The following is a 19,134-nucleotide window of genomic DNA, read 5'->3' on the forward strand; positions in this document are numbered from 1 at the left end:
AAAACATATGTAAATTAAGTGCCACATGAAAAATACACTTGCATCAATTTTTATAGCTCTGTACCATTTGTATTAATAGAATATTCCAGTTTACCAGTATGGAGAACTGATAATACCAGCCATTTCATCAAAAGGTAAAGAATTCTCTGAACTGAACAATTATGAAATTATTTGTCTTAAGAGACTTTGCTTCAAATACAGTCTCCTAACTAAGTAGATCATGGCATAAATGATAAAATAAGGAGACAGGAAACATCCATATCTTCACACTTCAAGCATTCACAAAGAAGCTTAATTAGTAAGCCTTGATTTTTATGAAAATAAATTTAATTTTATTAAAATAGACCCACAAGTTACTCACATTTAATGTCTAATATGCTTATTTTTCTACATTTCTTCCTTGTTCTTTTCAATGGCCAATCTCTTGTTCTTGAATTAAGGTTGATATGGTCAAAAAAGTTCCAAATAAGACTACTGTTGTAAATTACTGTTTAATTTATAAATAACGTTTTCAATAAATACACCAGTTTTTTTCCATTTCATTTTGAAATACGTAGAAAACAATTAACTGATGAAGTTGAAAATTTTCCATTTAAATCTTTAGCCCTGAAAACAAATTTGTTATGCAAAGATAAATTAGTGTCTGAAAGTTTATTTAACCTGATGCTTCTCAGTGCTTTATAGTGCTAAAACAGGAAAAGAATGCTTTATTTTTTTTCAATACATTGCTTCCACTGACTCAAATAAAAAACCTCTGTGAAAAGGCTTCTCCAAATTTTTTTATTTTCTCTTTAATTTGGAAATGAAAAACAATTACCAAAAAACAAAAAAAAAAAAAAAAAAGGAAAAAGAAACTAACATTTTTAGTACTGTCAATTTGTTTTCTTATCAACCTTCTGAAGTGCTTGGTTTTTTCCTTCTCTTTCTGTCCTCAAGTCAATACAGACTGTCTAGTCTGTGGAACTTCTTTATTAGCAATTACATTTTCTTCAGTTTTGCTGTATGAAATAGTGTATGGCTTAATATTCAAATATAACCATATGCAAAAGTACCAATTGTCTTGCATATTTAAATTAAACATCCACTTTATGAGAATTATAATCAAGAATTACACATAACGCAAAGTTTTAAGTGAAAGCAAAACCTGTAAAATGATCTGATTATACCTTCTTGTAAAGAAATTTATGCCAGCTCACTGACTTTGCTTATGACTTGACTTCAATTTTGATTTTCCCTATGCAAATAAGGATTTCACTCGAATCCTTCAATAATGACCAACAGATAAAAAGGCATAGAAATAATGACATACCTGAATAATCAGCTACTTTTAGAAGGCCTAAATTGACCCAGAATTTCTATCAGCATACAGAAAAAGTTAACATCAAAATTGTTAGCTAATGAAGCAATGGAAACTTCAGTGATGGGGATATATAGTCATACAAAAGTAAGTTCCAGAAGATATACTGCAGTTCCCAGTTCTCCCGTGGTGAAAAGAGCAGATGATCTCCTGAGCAAAATCCAGCATTTAGCCAGTTTTAGTCACTGTTTCAATGACAATTAGAAGTTACAACACCAGATTAAAAAAAAAAAAAAAAGACTTAAAATATCTGAAATGAACACCTTCTCTCCAATAAAACAGTAATAAAAAAAAAAAAAGAAGGCAAGCAAAACTCTTATAAAATGTCATTTCTTCCTTAAAACACCTTCTGGAACCGTGTGGACTGTTGTGGTGATCGCTCTTCAGGTATATGAAGGAATAGCAGGAAGCAACAGAGGGGAAGAGATAGGGAACTGCCCTTACTCTCATTTTAAGGGATGAGAGCATCCAGTCTTCTCACAAGGACAACGGCATTACAAAGTTTGCGACTGAAAATCTGAATGCAACCAGAGAAGTACATCTGAACTGTTTTGTGTACAACAGACACATTGTTTAATTAAGCCATCAAAAAAAAAAAAAAAACAGAAAAAAAAAAGGGAAACAGAAAAAAGGGATACAAAAGAGATGGAAACTTCTTCAGCAAGTTAAAGCACTCTTAATAAGTAACAACATGACATTAGTCATTAAGGAACAAGAACTCTAAATAATGCATTCAGAACCTATAGATCTAAACCAGAAGATAACAAAGCCTCATAAATCTGTTTGTTCATTAAGTTAAAAAAAGCTAGACTTTGTGTTGCTATCATGTCAGCTGGCACCAAACTGTACGCAATTTAGTGCAACTACAAAGTGAAACCCATAGTCTACAATGGCAGGGTTTTTGATCACGCTAATTAACAGCCATTTTGTTTAAAATAAACAGATACGACTCTAATTGCCTTTTTTACATAAGAAAGGGAAGATCTTAAAAGTGAAAGCACGCAAACGGGAAGATCAGACACTCGCCTTTCAGACTGATAAGCAAACTCTGTGTGAAATGAGCGCAAATGAAGTTTGAGACACTCTCTGGATTGACAGCAGGAGACAGCAAAACAGGAGAATAGATGCTTTCTGGAAGGTGAGCAGGCATGGCTACAGTTCAGTCCACTGGAAAAACACTGTACTTTCTATCCTTGCTTCTTCCAGCCTCCTCACCCTCTGAGCATCTGCCTCCAAGGAGGGAAGCTACATGCCTGGTCAGCCTAACCTTCATATTGGGGAAGGTCACAAAGCAGGTTGTCAAGTGAGATCACGCAGCACATGCAGGACAACTAGGGAACCAGGCCCAGCTACCCTGGGTTCTTTCATGAAAGCCAGGTCTTGCTTAAACAACCTCATCTCCTTCTATGACCACTTGGTAGATGCACAAAAGACTATGGATATAATCTGCCTAGACTTCAGTAAAGCCTTTGACACTGTCTGGACACCACTGTCCTGGAGAAAGTGGCAGCCCACAGCTTGGACAGATATGGTCTTTGCTGGGTAAAGAACTGGCTGGACAGCTGGGCCCAGACAGCAGCAGTGAATGGAGTTAAATCCAGCTGGCAACTGGTCACATGTGGTGTTCCCCAAGAATCACTATTGGGGTTCAGTATCTTTACTGATTACCTGAAAGAAGGGATTGAGGGCATTCTCATTGAGTTTGCAGATGATATCAAGCTGGGAAGACACATTGATCTGCTTTAGAGTAGGAAGGCCCTACAAAGGGACGTGAACAGACTGAGACACTGGGCTGAGGTTCAACAATACCGAGTGCCAGGTCCTGCACTTTGGCCACAACCACCCCAGGCAATGCTACAACCTCAGGGCACAGTGGATGCAAGACTGAACAGAGCGAAAGGACCTGGGGTTATTAGTCAACAGCCAGCTGAACACGAGCCAGCAGTGTGCCCAGGTGGCCAAGAAGGCCAATGGAATTCTGGCTTATATTAGAAATAACATAATCAGCAGGACTAAGGAGGTGATCATTTCCCTGTACTCAGCTATGGTGAGGCTGGACCATGGGTTCTGTGTTCAGTTTTGGGCCCTCTCAGAAGAAAGATACTGAAAAATTCCTTCTCAGCAAGAGTGGTGATGCATTGGAACAGGCTGCCCAGAGAGGTGGTGGAGTCACTGTTCCTGCAGGTGATCAAGAAACATGGAGAGTAGCACTGAGGGTTATGGTTAGTGAACATGTTAAGAACAGGGTGACAGCTGGACTCAACAACTTCCTTTCCAACCTTAATGACTCTGATTTTAATTTTCTGCAAGGCCAAACACGCACCAGTGGCATCCCATTTTGTAACATCTTCTCATGACTCAGTGAATTTAGTACAGAGTCTGAGAAATGAAGTTTAAAAAAAAAAAAGCCTACAAAAAAGGATCTCCAGCCATTGTCATTGGGCCTGAAATCCAACCTGGAGTTGCAATGAAAATAACGTGGGTTTGGTTTTCTTTGTTGTTTCTTTGTTTTTTTCCAATAATTAATGCAAAATGTCACGTGGTGTGGTATGATACCCACATCACAGCTACTATCACACAGCAATGGTTGAAGTCTGAATCTTCATCTAGCTATCAGCTCTGTAAAAATGGACCACAGAAGCATCATGAAGAACCTACAGAAGCAGGTCACTAGAAGCAGGTTTTTAGACAAATCCCAATAACTCCTTTTCAAACAGAGCTTACAAAAATCACTTATTTGCATGAAAACACATACCATTGCAGAGTAAGGCAACAAAGCAAAAACATTCTCATTACATGAAAAAAAATAAAATAAAATTCAAGCTGCAAGCAAGAAAACCACAATTCAGAAACACTTCCCTCCAATTCAAGTGTTCCATGTCCCCACACTCTTCTTAGTAAGTCCTCCAGCACAGCACACTCAGAATCATAAACCACATGCTCTGACCCACATCTGACTTCCACAGAATTTCAGATACAAGACCAAGGTCCTTCAGGTCACTAGATAGCACATTCCTATCTTATTCAAATGTCATTTAAAATTTCAGGATCACAGTCCATTGTTTTCCACTTAGCACTGCAGGCTTTTATATCATCATGGTAATGCTATAGCAGAAGGCAGGATTTTTACAGGAGCTGATCATAAGATGGCATCAGCTCTCAGTGAAATAAGAGTATATGAAAAGCCTCATAATTCTCATGCTATCTGATGAGTGAACTTCTTCAGCTTTCCCCAGTCTTATTATGTAAAACGTGTGTCATATGTAAAACAAAGGACCCAAAGACCTGCACTGGACTCACAATATTCTTTTGGATACTAAAGATGTAACAGATGCTGGTCACATGATGAATGTTCTGCTGAAAGAAATCTATATTCTACAGTGTGAAATACGGTACAGAACTGACAGAAGAGTCTACACCTTGCTCAGTGACCAACCCTGTGCTTAGTGCTGACCCTACCTAAGTGGTTATGGGTACTCAGGGAAGCACAGCAAAGCCCAGGCACAGATCTGCAGGGTACAGTTACCCAAAACTCCCATGAGACACCACAGCAGCATCCACGTACAAAGAGTTTCCTGTTTTCTGCTGAAACTGGAAAGCAAAAATTATCCTACATACATTCCTCAGAACTCAGCTTTCCAAAAATCAGTTGAAATGGAACATTTTCAGTCAACTTTAATGATAACAACATCAGAGAATAACTTCTTCACAAGTGCAATCTCTTTGGCCTTCAAATATTTTGTTAATATAACTGCGAACATCAGACATTCTCCATCAAAAACAAGCATCAGTATATACTTTAGGGGAATTTCATTACTACCAAAATAGTACGATGTATTGTGCTGCAGGCTGGGAATCTCAGACCGAATGACTTCAGCGTTCAGATCAGCAGCTACAACAGACTACAGCTGGGCTAATTCAATTTAGAAGAGGCCATATCATTGGTTTTCAAACATTAAAAACCCATACTGCCATAAAACAGCAATGGTGTTGTTGTCTGAAAAAGGACAGACAAAGATAGAGCAGCTTTCCAAGAACTACAAGCCAAAGCCACCAAAATATGCCTACAAGAATTATGCTGTGGGAAATAAGATATGAAAATACGTCAGAAAAGCTGGATAGTAGCAGTAGCCTACTGCTAGCATCATGTCAGCAGCCACATCAGATAGCAGCAAGTGATATACGTGCAGCAGTATTATCAGCTCACTGTGGATAAGGGATATGTTTACAATCAGTCCACACTTACATATCACCAGGTGGTTTTTTTTTGCTGATTTTTAATGGTGGCAATTACTTTAGTAACACGCCTGGTAAAATCTGCCATGACTTTTGTACCAAAAGATTACTCACACAGGGAAACAATAATTTGGCTTTCTTCTGGTCTGTATGAAAATTGTTTCAAACAGCTAAAATTACAACCACAGCTGTTAATTTTCAAAAGTAGCTGTTTGACTTCTGAATCTAGAACCTATTAACTTCACAATTTGAGTTTAGTTCCTCATGCCTAAGTCATATCAGACAAATATGTATTTATATTTCATCAAGTTTTAGCTCTTCAAAACAATCTCAGTATTTTGCATTACCTAAAACAACAATTTTAGCAGAAAGAATCAAAGCCCAAAGAATAAACACAATTTAAATCTAAACTCTCACGTATTCCCTCCTCCATTCCTGCCCCCACTCCATACTCCTGTCTTCTAGGAGATGTTTTAAGGGACAGTTCTGCACTAAAAATAGATGTTAAATTCTAACTACTACTCCTGCCCTCCTATTAGCTAAGTTGGTAGCAAAGCTTTCAGCAACATTTTTACACAGCACAACACAACAGATGATGTAAACAACTTTCCTTCAATGATCTGACTGCCCTTGTTAATTATCAGGCTCCTTCCAGAAGAAACATGTAAGTAACCTACCAACAAAATTTTTAAGAACTTTAGAATTGAAGCCCCAAGTAGCACTTCACTGTAATTCTGTCTTAGGAACTCTCGCTAAAACCAAATAAAAACTTGCCTTATTAAGAACAGCAGCAATAACTGGGAATAAAATCACAAGTAGGATGAGAGTAAGACAAACTAGAGGCAATAAATAAGCAACAACGAATATCACAGTGTGGTGATGTGGTTTTTAACCAAAAGAATTCTTAAAGCAGCAGCAGAAATGCTCTTTGGCTACTTACAAAAGAGACTGTATAAACACGCTTGGAACATTGCAGAAATTTCATATGCTGGAATTTGGAAGCCCTATAGAATACCAGTGGATCTTTCATATTTAGTTTTTCTCCATTGGAAAAGATTTTGGTTTTAGTTTTCATCCAAACCCCAAAGTAGTAAATTGTGTTTTCAATTCTAATACCTAAATAAGAGCACTTTATTGAATGCAGAACAGCAAATGCTATTTTATGTGACTACGGCATTGTCCCTGTCAAGTTTTACATCATGACTTGCAGGACTGTGCCTATTTTTTGTAATGGCCATTTTCATACAGTGCTTGAATAAATCCATCTGGATGACAAACTCTTCACAGTACCATCTCAAGAAAAGGAATAAAACTAAATAAGTGCACCAATTTCTGTCATGAGGAAAACCAATTTTCATACCAGAAATACAGCCGGATGATTACTGAGCCACGATGATCTATAACATGTAAGTTATTAGTGCAGAGAGAAGTGAAGGAACGATACCTCCCATCTATCCAGCCTCCACATCTCGTATTCTGCATTCATCAACAGAAGTACCTGAGTAATGCTACGGCACAAAGCCAAGACATGCACTGTCACTAGTTATGGCTCTGCAGCCGAGAACAACCCTGCACAGACTCAAAAAAAGACCAAGCCATCCTTGTTGGATCGTATGAGCACCACCACATGGCATTAAGCATGCAACCAGCCAAAAGGAACCTATCCACAGCAGTGATTGAGCTCCTTCTTCACATCTTACTAACCCTGCATCTCTGCATTGCCACTTACATTGCTGGTGGAAGTATACCTTATTGTACTGGCAATATTTGCTATCATTAATGCACGTTCTTCAGACACACCACCCATGCTGTATTTTCCAGTAAGCGTGAGCTTTTGACAGAAGGACAGAAGAAAAGAAACAGCGAGCATCATATTAAATTCTTTCACTGTAACAGGGGCAGAACTGGAACAGCACATTCCATTTGCAAGTAAGGCATGCAGATCAGGGAGTTACAGAAGGGGCAATTTCATTGTAAATCTCTACTGAGGTTACTTTCCAGCTCATGATTGCTTAGTGAGCAGGCATTTTTCAGAAGAACAATTTGAAATAGTCTTCCATGAATCCCTTTGAAGACATCTTACACTGCAGAGCAGTGTCCTATTGTAGCTGCACTCAGCAGCTCACATGCAGTACACAGAGAAAAAGGAACAACAAAAACATATTTCTGGTAGCTGGATTCAGGAAAAAAAAAAAAAAAAGTATCACTGAATCAGACCCAAACTGTAAAAATAAGTTTAAATCACTCACAATTTTCCTTAGCTTTCAATGTTCTGAATTTCTAATACAACACTAACTAGATTCCTCTCCACTGAGCTAAATAAAACAGCACCACTACAGCAGCTTTTGCTCAGTGTCCTTTCCACTTCATGTTCTCTCCAGCAATTTGAATTACTTGAATATTGGTCTCCTGCTTTCCTGGAGATGTGGCTCTTAGTAAGTCAAGTTCAGTATGGAATTTTTCCTCCCATCATTCAGGCAAGTGAAAGAAAATCTGAAAATGGAATTGCTTCTGTAAGCTGTTCTTTTCTGAAGAAAATTAAAAAAAAGAAAAAAAATCAAAGTACATAGTCAAGGAAATGTTCTTTGCCAAGAATATGTCTTTGGGGCCTCATCTAGCAATACAGGTGGCTTTAAGGTAGACTTTGGACAAAATACTATATTTTTAGTGAAGAACAACAGGTTTAGCCCTGGGTTTTTCTGTTCATTGCAACTATGTAATTTTTTCCTCAAATGAAGAATACTTATCCCTCTTACTCACATCATTTGGATGAGAATGCCTAAACATTTTGGCATTTCAGATATTCATCATTTGGATTAAAAAAACTGAAACACAAACAAGAAGATTTATACCCGTAGTCCTTAGAACACACCATAATGCCACATAATTAGCTTTTATTCTTTTTTATTTTTATAGTTTTATTCTATAGTTTCAGGACCTCTGCCTCACACAAAATAACCTCACTAAAATTACAAACACCAAAATACCACATCTGTCAGTGTGTGTAAATGGACATATATACACTTGTATGTATGTACTGACAGAAATGCACATATTGTGCACACACACAGGTTTCTGGACCACTGTCCCATGAGACATTCACCAATTTCAGAAGCTGATTTAGTTTTTAAAGATTTATTAAGAGGCGTAATCACAGTGCTCTGACATTCACCTGAACAGCACTCAGGCAAATTGAAAACTCATTCTTAACTCGTTGTCTTCTTTGAAGAGAACCTGAACGTACAACATAGGAGGAGACTCCAGCACATGGAATCACTCAGTGTGGAGCCCAATTTAATTTCCATACTTTCACCATACACGAAGCAATAAGAAAAGGCACTGACTTTTCAGCGGTGCTTCCTCAATACCATTCTGGCTACACAGAAAGGCAAAATACCCAAGCTCTACAGACTGCTCTTTCTCCTGATCTCATTCCAGGGCATAATATGCATTGTATTAAAAAAATACATATATTTTAGGCTAAAAATTATTGATTGTAATTATATATTCATCTCCCAGGTTGTAGAATTTTCATAGTGCTTCATCTCTAAAAACGCAGCCACTTCTGGAGAGGAATCCAGGAGCTGATCAACAGCACACAACAGTGCTACAGCACAGTTCACAGCAAGAAATTAACACATTAGCTAAAATTAAAAAAAATATTCACCAACTGAAGAGACTCTTAAGTCTACGCCCTCATCTCTGAAAACACAAGAGGCCTTAAAAGTAAGCATCCTGAGAAAGATAAAACACAGCCCACTTTATCTCCTAAGGCTCTATGCCAGCAACGCTATGTGACCTCAGCATAGCCTCCAACAGCATTTACGTGCACCTAAGAATGACGCTCCATGTTCTGCCCTTGAACATGCACATGCAGCTCCCACTGAAGCCAATGGCAGCTGCTTCGGCACAGCTGAGGGCAGAATTCAACCTTCTGCACTGCTCATTATCAGAGAGATGAAGGAAGCTCTTTGAAAACTCAGTGTGCAGAGTGTTGAAATCACGCAAGAAAAAGTTCCTCCCCCTGAGAGACTCCCCAACAAAAATGAGAACTACAAAACTCCCAGTTTAGTCATTTTAATGGTGTTTCTGCAAGAGAAGAACATCAAAAGAAAGCTGCAATGTCCATGTAGTTCATACCCTAGAAGTGTAACACATAACGCTGCACTCTATATGCTTACACATACACATATGTACGCATAAGTATTCTTCTGAGTGGGAGACATATTCAACATGTTAACACAGCCTGAACTCTAGAATTACTTAGAATTACTGACACTCATAGGCTTACTTCAGACCCTTAATGCATTCAAGCACCACTTATTGTAGGCAGTATTACAGTGCACCATTTGCAAAAAAACAAACAAAAAAAAGAACAGCTTTTTCTTCTTCTCATTCAAAACACGAAGAGCTAAAAATCTTTCTTCTGTCTTCTCTTTCTCCCCGTACTTATTCACTGTATTCACTTACTAATTACTTTTACTAAGTCTAAAGGGATGGTAGCCTCTTACAACTCAGCTGCTGTTAATCAAGAACAGCAGGGCAAACGAGGTGTAAAAACACAGATGTTGCAATACCTTCATGCATGTTTTAGCCCACAGGAGACATCGCTAAGTACTACATGGTGTACACAAGCCATGCAACTGGTTCCTTCTTTATGCTTGCTCATTGCTAACCAGCATCTCCCACACCTGGAGTACAGTGCCATGGTCTCTCCACCTCCAGAAAGCCCTAGGCAGTCTCTTTGAGAGTACAGAAAACAGGCAAGGGGCAGGAGCTGCACATAAGCCAGAAGTGAGGGCCCCTGGCAAAACCTTGCAGCCAGGGCTTTCCTCCGTGACAGTGCATACAATGCACACCTGTCAGAGAACACAGTGTGACAAACGCTCCTCCACCAAGCCTCCTTATTCCTGTCTGGAGCAGCAGTGCTACACTGCAGGGGCACACTGGTCTATTCCTTTCAACACTGTTAAATTTATTTTAAATGGTATGCAAGTGGTATTTGGAGAACAGCAGTAAATGCTAACTGGTAGTATCAAATATTGTGACACCACATCACTCTTATTCACTTCAAACACTGGCCACAAATCGGCACAGGGCATGACATCAAGTTACTAAGTTTCACTGAAGCTTGTAGAACTAATATGATTTGTATTAATTATGGATCTGGGTTTTTATTTTCCATTTCAATTATTAGCAAATGGTATTTCAGCTGTCAACATGAGGATAGCAGTAAGACTAATTGTGATGCAATGGAAAGCAAAGCAACAACAGCAGAGCAACAAGGTACTAGACTACAAGAAATGAGAATTCGCCCAAATACAGCACAGAAATAAAGCAAAGAAGCTACTTACATTTGGAAGGCCTCAGATATACAGGAAACTCCAGCAACATACCATCACCTCCACTGCCAACCCTTAAATGAGCTCTGGGAAGGGATGGATCGTGCCTCCACCCCTTCTAATCATTCAGGTGCACTGCATGCACCTGAGCTGGCCCTGCCTTCCCACCAGGTGCTCAATCATTGGTTCAAGCCATGACTCAGAAATTCCACTACACTAGCGTACTCAGAATTGACTGAGTGGTGGTCTGTTGTCTGTAAACTAACATTAGGGTGTAGAAATAACACCCCTTTGAAGCACACCACAAGTTTTGAATGAATTTTGAAGATTTTTCTCTTATACCAGGTAATCAGTGTATTTATTTCTCCACCAGCAACTGCTTAGGCAGGCCTCATGCTCAATGGAAAGCTTTTAAAAGCCATGCTCCTGATCTCCAGGACTTCTCTGGTATGTCCTCTCCACTGCAAAGTTTTACTTACTCAGAAATAAAATTTAGGTAACTATAACAATGGACACCAGGCCCAGAATCTTCAGTGCTCAATACCGCTATTTTAAGCAAGGTTTTTGGAGGGGTCTGCACAGGCACTTAGACAAGGCTAAGATCTTCGATTCCTCTCTGTGCTCAAGAGTTCCATTGTACACCATCACTCCTGTGCCTGGAGTGATGAAGACTCCATGCCTGAACACATGCTTCTCAAATCCAGCCTCAGCACCAATGCCAGATTCCGCTCACAAGCAGGCCAAATTTAAGAACTGCAAATATCAGCCAAGGAGAGCTGAATGCCTTCAAGTTAGAACGCTGTTAGCATATGTTGGCAAAGTTTCTATGTTCTCAACGTATAAAAATTGTGCTGATTTATCTGTACCAATAGAGTGAAAGAGACAAATTCCAGTATGTCCACTGATCTATTGCTCACCTTCCTGTGAGTGCAGAAATGATTTTGTTCACACAACTGTCTCCAGGCCGGCATACCACATCTGTAAGCTCAGTTTGTACAGCCCCCCCATAGCACTAATAATTTTAGTCCACCGTAGTAGCTCTCATGCTGCATAACCGTACACGTTTATCTAGAATTGCAATACAAATATGAAAGCCACGCATATCTTAAGCGTATTGGAGAACTGGGCTGTGTTATGGGTAAGGAGTCAGAGTGAATCTGTGCATGGTCCATTTCACTACCTTCCCCTCAAGTTCTTCTTCGAGAAGGAGCAGTTCCTCTTCCTTTCCTTAATGACATTTTTCTCTGGACAGAAGTCCATCGCCCCTCTCCTACCTTGCCCTCTTGCTCATTTCTTGAAACAAAGACACCAGTTTCCAGTAAGCCCAGAGCAGAAGGGGCATGTGTGAGCCTGGCTCGCACTCTTCAACTTCCCGTTTCAGTGCAGATTCTTGCAGGGCTATTCTGGGACTGCCAGAGCAGTGCAGCAGAAAATCATCAAATGTTTGGGGGAATCCCCTTCTGACACTTTTATTATTCTGACAAAAAGATTAGCGATGATGTGTCTTCTTAGACGCAGCAGGGCAGCAAGGTGTTCTCTATTTTAAGTAAAGGCAGGAAATGAGTAATAGATTTCCTCTGCAGCCAAACTGGGGCTTCAGCCTGCCTGGCTGAAAGAGCTTCAGCCTCTCAGATCTTACCTTTGTGCTAAATGAGGAACAGCAACAATTCCCCACTACTAAAATTAAAAACCATTTGTGACCTGTGAACAGTATTCTGTATCCCAGTAAGGAGCAGCCTGACCTGGCCAGCTGGGAATGAGACACAAAGAAGGGTTTACGCAGTGAGGACAAGCCTCCATCGCCCTCACACGCGACACTGACTTGTTTTCTCTAGCCATTCCCACCATTATTAAAGCCAGCTCTGTTCCCCCCAGTGGTAGAAATCATGGGATTGCTTATACATGTAGCTTTGTTCACAACAGGGCCAGATGCCCTTGTGATAAAATCCCCACACAGCCACCTGTGCTGTGTTTACATTAGGCCGCCTCCTGCCACTACTCCCACTGACGAAGCTACACAACTGTTAATAAAGTTTTAGTGGGGGGGAAGATGTTTTTGCAGACAAAGCAGCTGTTAGCTCCTGGCACCAGCTCATGTTTAAGGCTCTTCTTCACCTGGATAAGAGTAGCCCAGATTCTGTGCAAGTTTAATGTTTAAGCAGTAGTGACAGTGTTTTTGCTGAAGAGCCCTACTAGTTTATTTCTGTAGGCTAGACTTTCTACTGCAACTCTACTGAAACTGATACCTGCCAGCCAACATGACATTCTCCTACACAGAAAGGCCATTCTGAAAGCTCTGTAATTCCTGCCATACACTTCTGTGCTTTTAGAGGTCCTCATTGCCTTTCTGATTTAGCACTACACTTAAACTAGGCAATGAGACCAGGTAGTATTACTGTCATGTTATCTACTTCCAATTTGGTCTCTTCAATAGAAATGTTTTTTTTTTCTGTTTAAGCTAAAAAAAAAAATATATATATATATATATATATATTAAAAAAAAATTTAAAAATACAAAACCTGAGAAACTCATTAGGCCAATTAGTATTCTGAGTTACTTCCTCTCAGAAGTGCAGTTTCACCTTCCAACCTCTATATTCAAGGTGACAGTCCCATTTTCCACACTCATTCTATTTAATCCTGTGCTGGCACAACCAAGTTGTGGCTGCAAGAACTAGATCTGCCTTATGTTCCTGAGAGCATAAACTCATGCTGGAGAACTGAGCTCCCTTTTCTCCTGAGTGCTCATACTGGATTTACTTTCTTGCTTCTGACTTCCTTTTCCTCAAACTCAAGATTTTGAGGCACTTCCAGTATTTCTACTGAACAAATGTCATCAACTTTCAGTTTCTTCCCACAATCAACGAAACTCCTGAAGCCTCTCAATGAACTTAAATCTTCTGACTCATAAAATTCCAACCTACCATTCTACTGCTGCTGTTCTCAACTCCAGCTTACTCTCAGTACACCAACTGTACACCAAATAATTCACTCTGTAGGTGTATCATCAAAGAATATTAGGATGCTATAATCACAAAATAAACAAGAGAGTTAGGCAAAGCAGATTATGGTAACAAAAGAGAATAAATAGAAGGCTTACCCCCATCCTGGGCTCACTCACTAAAAACCAGCAGAGCAGATCTCCAGAAGAGATCCCTCCCCACTGGTAGCCAGCTCTTAAATAGGTCTAGGAGGGGTGCAGCAAGGCTCTAACCCATTCTGGCAGCACAGGTGAATTGCCTCCACCTGTGCTCCTCTGGCTGACTTACGGCTCGCCTCAGGTGATCAATCAGAGGTTCAGGCCCTGACTCCGCAGTTCCCATACAGTAAGTCACAGAAGTCCAACAACCCTAGCTGTGTTCCATGTTTTTGGTTCTCATCTTTCATAGACATCTTAGAAATTTAATAAACTAGGAGAAAGATCACTCACGTTAATCTACCCTGAACAACTGCTTTGTCTTACACTAACTGTTCAGTCTAGTTAAATAAGAAAATATAGTCATATGCGTCACATCCCAGAACTATTCCCAGCAAAGCATTCTGTATCCATAGCCATGAAGCAGGGCAAAGGGCCATGCCGTGGTCAGTTACATGGCTTCTGGCTGCCAGGGGCATAATGCAGACTACTTGGCCAGAGGACCGGGAGCAAAGGCACATTTACCACTTTGCACATATGCAAACACTCGGGACTCCGCTAAATTTACAAACTGGGGCTATGTACACACTTTGCTCTGCTCTGAATGACTAACGCAATTCTACAGTAGCAATGGAGAAACAGTCCTCTGCAGATAGCAATACTTTATAACCAGCATTTCACTATTTACCTACGGTCTATTTCCTGCAGAAGAAGAGAATTTTCATTCATCTCGTGTTCCTCCTCAGCAACTCCCTCCTGCCCTCTTTCAGCTTCTCATATGCTTGATGTATACCTGATTCACACTGCCCGTACTCCTGTGTTTTTTCTTTTTCCTTAGGATTCTTGATACCGCTGTTTGGTTTTAAATACTCAGCCACTTGGGTATTTCTGAGAATTACCTCTTCTTGCACTAGCAATGCTATTCCTTGTGTCAGCTTCCTAGAGCTTAAACTTCTGTGGATCCTGCTGCTCTAGGTCTGCTCAGAGGTTGAGCTGCCAGCCTATTATTTTTTATAGTACTTGAAAGAGATATCTGCTCCCCAAATTGACGTACAGAAGGAAACATGTCTTTTGCCTCCAAGTTCTATTTATAAATCAAACTTATAAATGTGTCTGCCATGCCTCCACCAATGTTTCTTTATTTATTACTCATATATGAAAATGAATTTCAATATGCAGGACTTCAGCTCTGCTTAAAACTTCCATAAACTTTTCTTAAATAGAATGAATACAGTTTTTACCTAGTGTTACCCAGAACAACCAACTAAAATTGAGAGTTTGAAATAACTCATTAGTGACCTATAAGAATGCAAGATTTCCAGGTTTATAAGTAATATCACAGAGACAGAAATATGAATTTAATGAAAAGATATTCAAATGCAAATAACATGTTCTATAAAAAATGATTCCTAAGAACAAGAACTTACGACACAGAGTCCCCAAACTCAATGCCACTTATTTGTTCAAGTAAGAACAGAACAGAATAACCCTTGAAATACCTGGCACAGACTTCATTTTCACTAATTCAGCTGCAAAATATAAATGACATTAGCAAATTGGGCTTAGGATTACGGCCCAGTATGTCATTAAAAGACAACTGACCAACACAGGAGCACTGGTTTGATGTGGCTGTGGGGTGCTAATAAGAACAATGACACGCTTTCTGCTTGACTGCTGCTGGACCATTGACATAATAGTCAAACACCACATCCCTCTCAGTATACAGCACTGGTAGAGAAAAAAATGAAAGAGTAAAGAGGAGTGAAAGCAGGGATCATTTTAATTTTCCCTCGTATTATTTTCTTGTAAAAGAGAAATTTGCATAGCTGTGTCTCCACTTCAAAGAGCTCATCTGAAAATCCACATCTAAAACTCATTTAAAAAAGAAAGTTAGAAGTTACCAGTGAAGCAGAAATCCTCAGTCTCACCACCACGCTGGTGTCATTTCCCCATTTGTACTGCTGACCCAGGTCTGCCTTTTTTTTTTCTTTTTTTTTTATAAACCTTTCCCCTTCTCACACAGAGAATGCTTGACTGTGGTTGCTAGTCAGACATATCCTCAAGGCTCCTAGTGTTGTTCTATAAAAGGATGAACAATCAAAAGACAGATCAGCAAAACCCACCTCAGGAGTTACCCGAGGGCCAATAAGATGACTATCCTGCTTTAACTGATTAATTTTCAGTAAAAATTAAAAAAAAACAAATGCGAGACTGAAAATTGCTAGAAGGAATTTTCAGTTTCTAATAGTTTTGTCTACTAAATAAATGGAACCCAGGCTTCCTAAACCAGGGCCCGGGCACATGCAGTTGTAATGTCTCAAGAAAAATCACTCAAAAAGCCTTTTAAGGGCAAATTCTCTCTTGAGGCCAAAGACCAGAATGAAAAAGCAGACCCAACTTTCATCATTTCTTATCACAAGTCTAGCAAGATTGAGTCTTTTCCTCAACTCTTCAGCTTCCAGTGTCACCTGATTGTATGGGAGTATCAGTTTCCATTAAAAGAAACAAAATTGCCAATGACCTCTGAGTGTTTGTAGGACTAAGGCTGTAGTTCATACGAAGTTTTTAAGCAATAACGGCCTTGTGTTGTCCCTTCAGAAGTAGGATGACATGAAAGTTTAGATATTACTAAGGTTGTGTTTTTCAAAAGTATTTTCTTCAGTTCCACTAGCTTTTACACTGCTGTATTTTTCTCCTGTGTTTAAGTACAGAATCTTGAGCAGCCAGAAACATTAGAATTCCTAAAAATAGATATCTTATTCTCCTTTCCAAAATTAGAAATATACAGTATTTCTCAGGGAAAAGGAGAAATAAAGTATTCACTGAAATCAAGGTGGAGTGTCCTATTTTTGCCCTTTTAGTAAGCCATTTTTCCTCTTGACTCCCTCTTCTTCATATCCTTAATCCTCACTTTCTTAATCTTATTTTTACTCTAGGAAGTAACTGTCACCAATACACTGTCCAACTCTTTTCAGTCCTCACTCATTTTCAATTCATCCCTTGATTCCTTCCACTTTAAGGTCCTTCTCCCCAGCTCAGCTTTCCCCTAATAAAACTGCCTTACAGCAGCACATTTCTCCAGCTCTAAGTCCCACTTCAATGATCATAAAAGGGCATAAACATATAAGGAAAAAGTGAGATTATTACAGCTGATGATTAAAAACAAGGACAACCAATTTATGTATAAAACCAGATTCAGCTAGAAATCTAATCGAAAAAGAAGAAATAAAAATTTCTGGAGATGCAAAAAATGCTATTGCAACTCCAGGTATTTCATTTTTTCATTTCCAAAGGCTTTTCTTATAAGTTCTTTACTAACCTATTCAGTAAGTTTGCAAAAGATAGAAGATCCTCAACACAAAGCTTTCAATTTTTGTTCTGCTAAAAAACTTCTGCTCAGCTGAAACAAATGATTTCTCCTTTCCAACCCCCTCAAAAATCCTCCTCCAAAATATTTTTATCTTGTGTAAAACAACTATAATCCTCAACTAATCAGCAAACTGAAAAATCTACCTTTCCATAAAGTGTCCTGGATTTCTTTAGGGTGAAGAGCCCTGTATCAACCCTAGAAATAATTAACCAGAATTTCAGGAATGTCAAACAAGCCTCCGCATTACACGTTAGATTATTCCAGCCTCTAAGCCCTACTAATATTAAGGGAACTCCTTCTGTGACTGACAATTCATTCTTCTTTTTCTAAGTAGTTCCTGACAACATTCAATGCCATCCTTTCATCATCTGTTTTCCTACTACTAACATCTCCCTTCTTCAAGGTATTACCTGAGTGGCAGCGACATCCTCTATGTCTTCTTCTTGAAACTTTACTCAGCTCCTCATAAGCATCTAATGCCTCCTTCCTTTCTCCACTACTTTAGGAAAGCAGCAGCACTGCACTGGACAGCTGATACACTCATCTCTTTTCTCCTTTTCTCTCTCAAGGTGCTCTTCCCTTCCATGTGCATACTGCAGACTTCTCTTCCTTGCACTTCACTGCCTTGAGAAGAGAGTTGAGATGACCAAGTCACAGTCTGAACATTCCTAGCAGACTACCTGGTGTTCTCATCCTCAGACAACTTATGACACATCTTCTGGTCCTTCAGTGAGTTAACAGTTTCATAACAACACAACTTGGAAACCTAACTCTGAGATAAAAAACGAGCACAAGGATGATGCCAGCCCTTCATTTTCCAGAACAGAAGTCAGCATGCTCATGTCCATACCACCTACCTTAAATGATGTAAATCAAGAAAATGTTGTCTTTTATTTCCAATCTCACAGATCATTTTATATGATGCCAAAACTCCGCCCAGCACCAGTTCTGAACTGTCTGCTCATTTGACTCCCTTTCCTTTGCTCTTACAGTAGACCCACATTACGATACTTGTTCGCTATCCCCCCCTTCACATACACACTTCATCCAGCTCACTTTGAGCAACGTGTACAAAATGCTATCCCTGAACAACAAAAAAAAAATTACTGTATAGTTAGATTTAACATTGTATATTACCAATCCCATAAATGGCAAATAAATAACTGTTATATAATTAAAGCATGAAAATGCAGTCCTTTGCGTGAAAGAAAGAAGGTAAGATTTCTAATTGAAAATTAAGGCAAGAAGCATGATAATAGCAAAGTATATTTATTGTGTTAACATACCATTTGTCTTCTAGGCAAGTTACTAAAGGTCATTTGTTCTTCATGGCAAGTGTTGAAAATAGTTTATGTTGTGGGTCTAACTTAAAGGAACAATGTCAAAACCCTCAGGCCCAAGACGACCTTTTTATGCCAACACTGAGATCTAAATCTCTTACTGAGGATAGTGGTGATGTTTGCATTTCACTCTCCCCCCTCCCCTCAGCCCCCTCCCTTCCAAATGCAATAGCTCACCCTACCCATGACACTCAACATGAAAGACAAGCAGCTTGCCCTCCAAGCAACTGAAAGGTAGTGCCTTGTGAGAGGGCGAAAAAAAGGGAGGGAAGATGTCAGAGCCACCCCTGTCTCCTGGAAGGAAAGGAGCAGATGCTACTGTGTGCTCTAGAAGACAGGACACAGCAGGGCAG

At 39.4% G+C, this 19,134-nt stretch overlaps 1 protein-coding gene across 3 annotated transcripts in view; it reads right to left on the minus strand.

Moving 5' to 3' along the window:
• The window catches only part of SOX5 (SRY-box transcription factor 5), a 637,700-nt gene that overhangs the window by 580,622 nt on the left and 37,944 nt on the right, over window positions 1-19,134 (minus strand). Inside the window, exon 1 of one of the 3 annotated variants that reach the window (XM_052690774.1) lies at window positions 14,036-14,096. The exons of the other annotated variants lie outside the window; for them this stretch is intronic. The gene's annotated coding sequence lies outside the window, so the exon portion shown is untranslated. Of the gene's footprint in view, window positions 1-14,035; window positions 14,097-19,134 lie in introns of those variants that run through there. 3 annotated transcript variants of the gene reach the window in all.

The sequence above is a fragment of the Tympanuchus pallidicinctus genome, unplaced genomic scaffold (genome assembly GCF_026119805.1).
Source record: "Tympanuchus pallidicinctus isolate F22 unplaced genomic scaffold, pur_lepc_1.0 scaffold27, whole genome shotgun sequence".
Classification (NCBI taxonomy): Eukaryota; Metazoa; Chordata; class Aves; order Galliformes; family Phasianidae; genus Tympanuchus; species Tympanuchus pallidicinctus.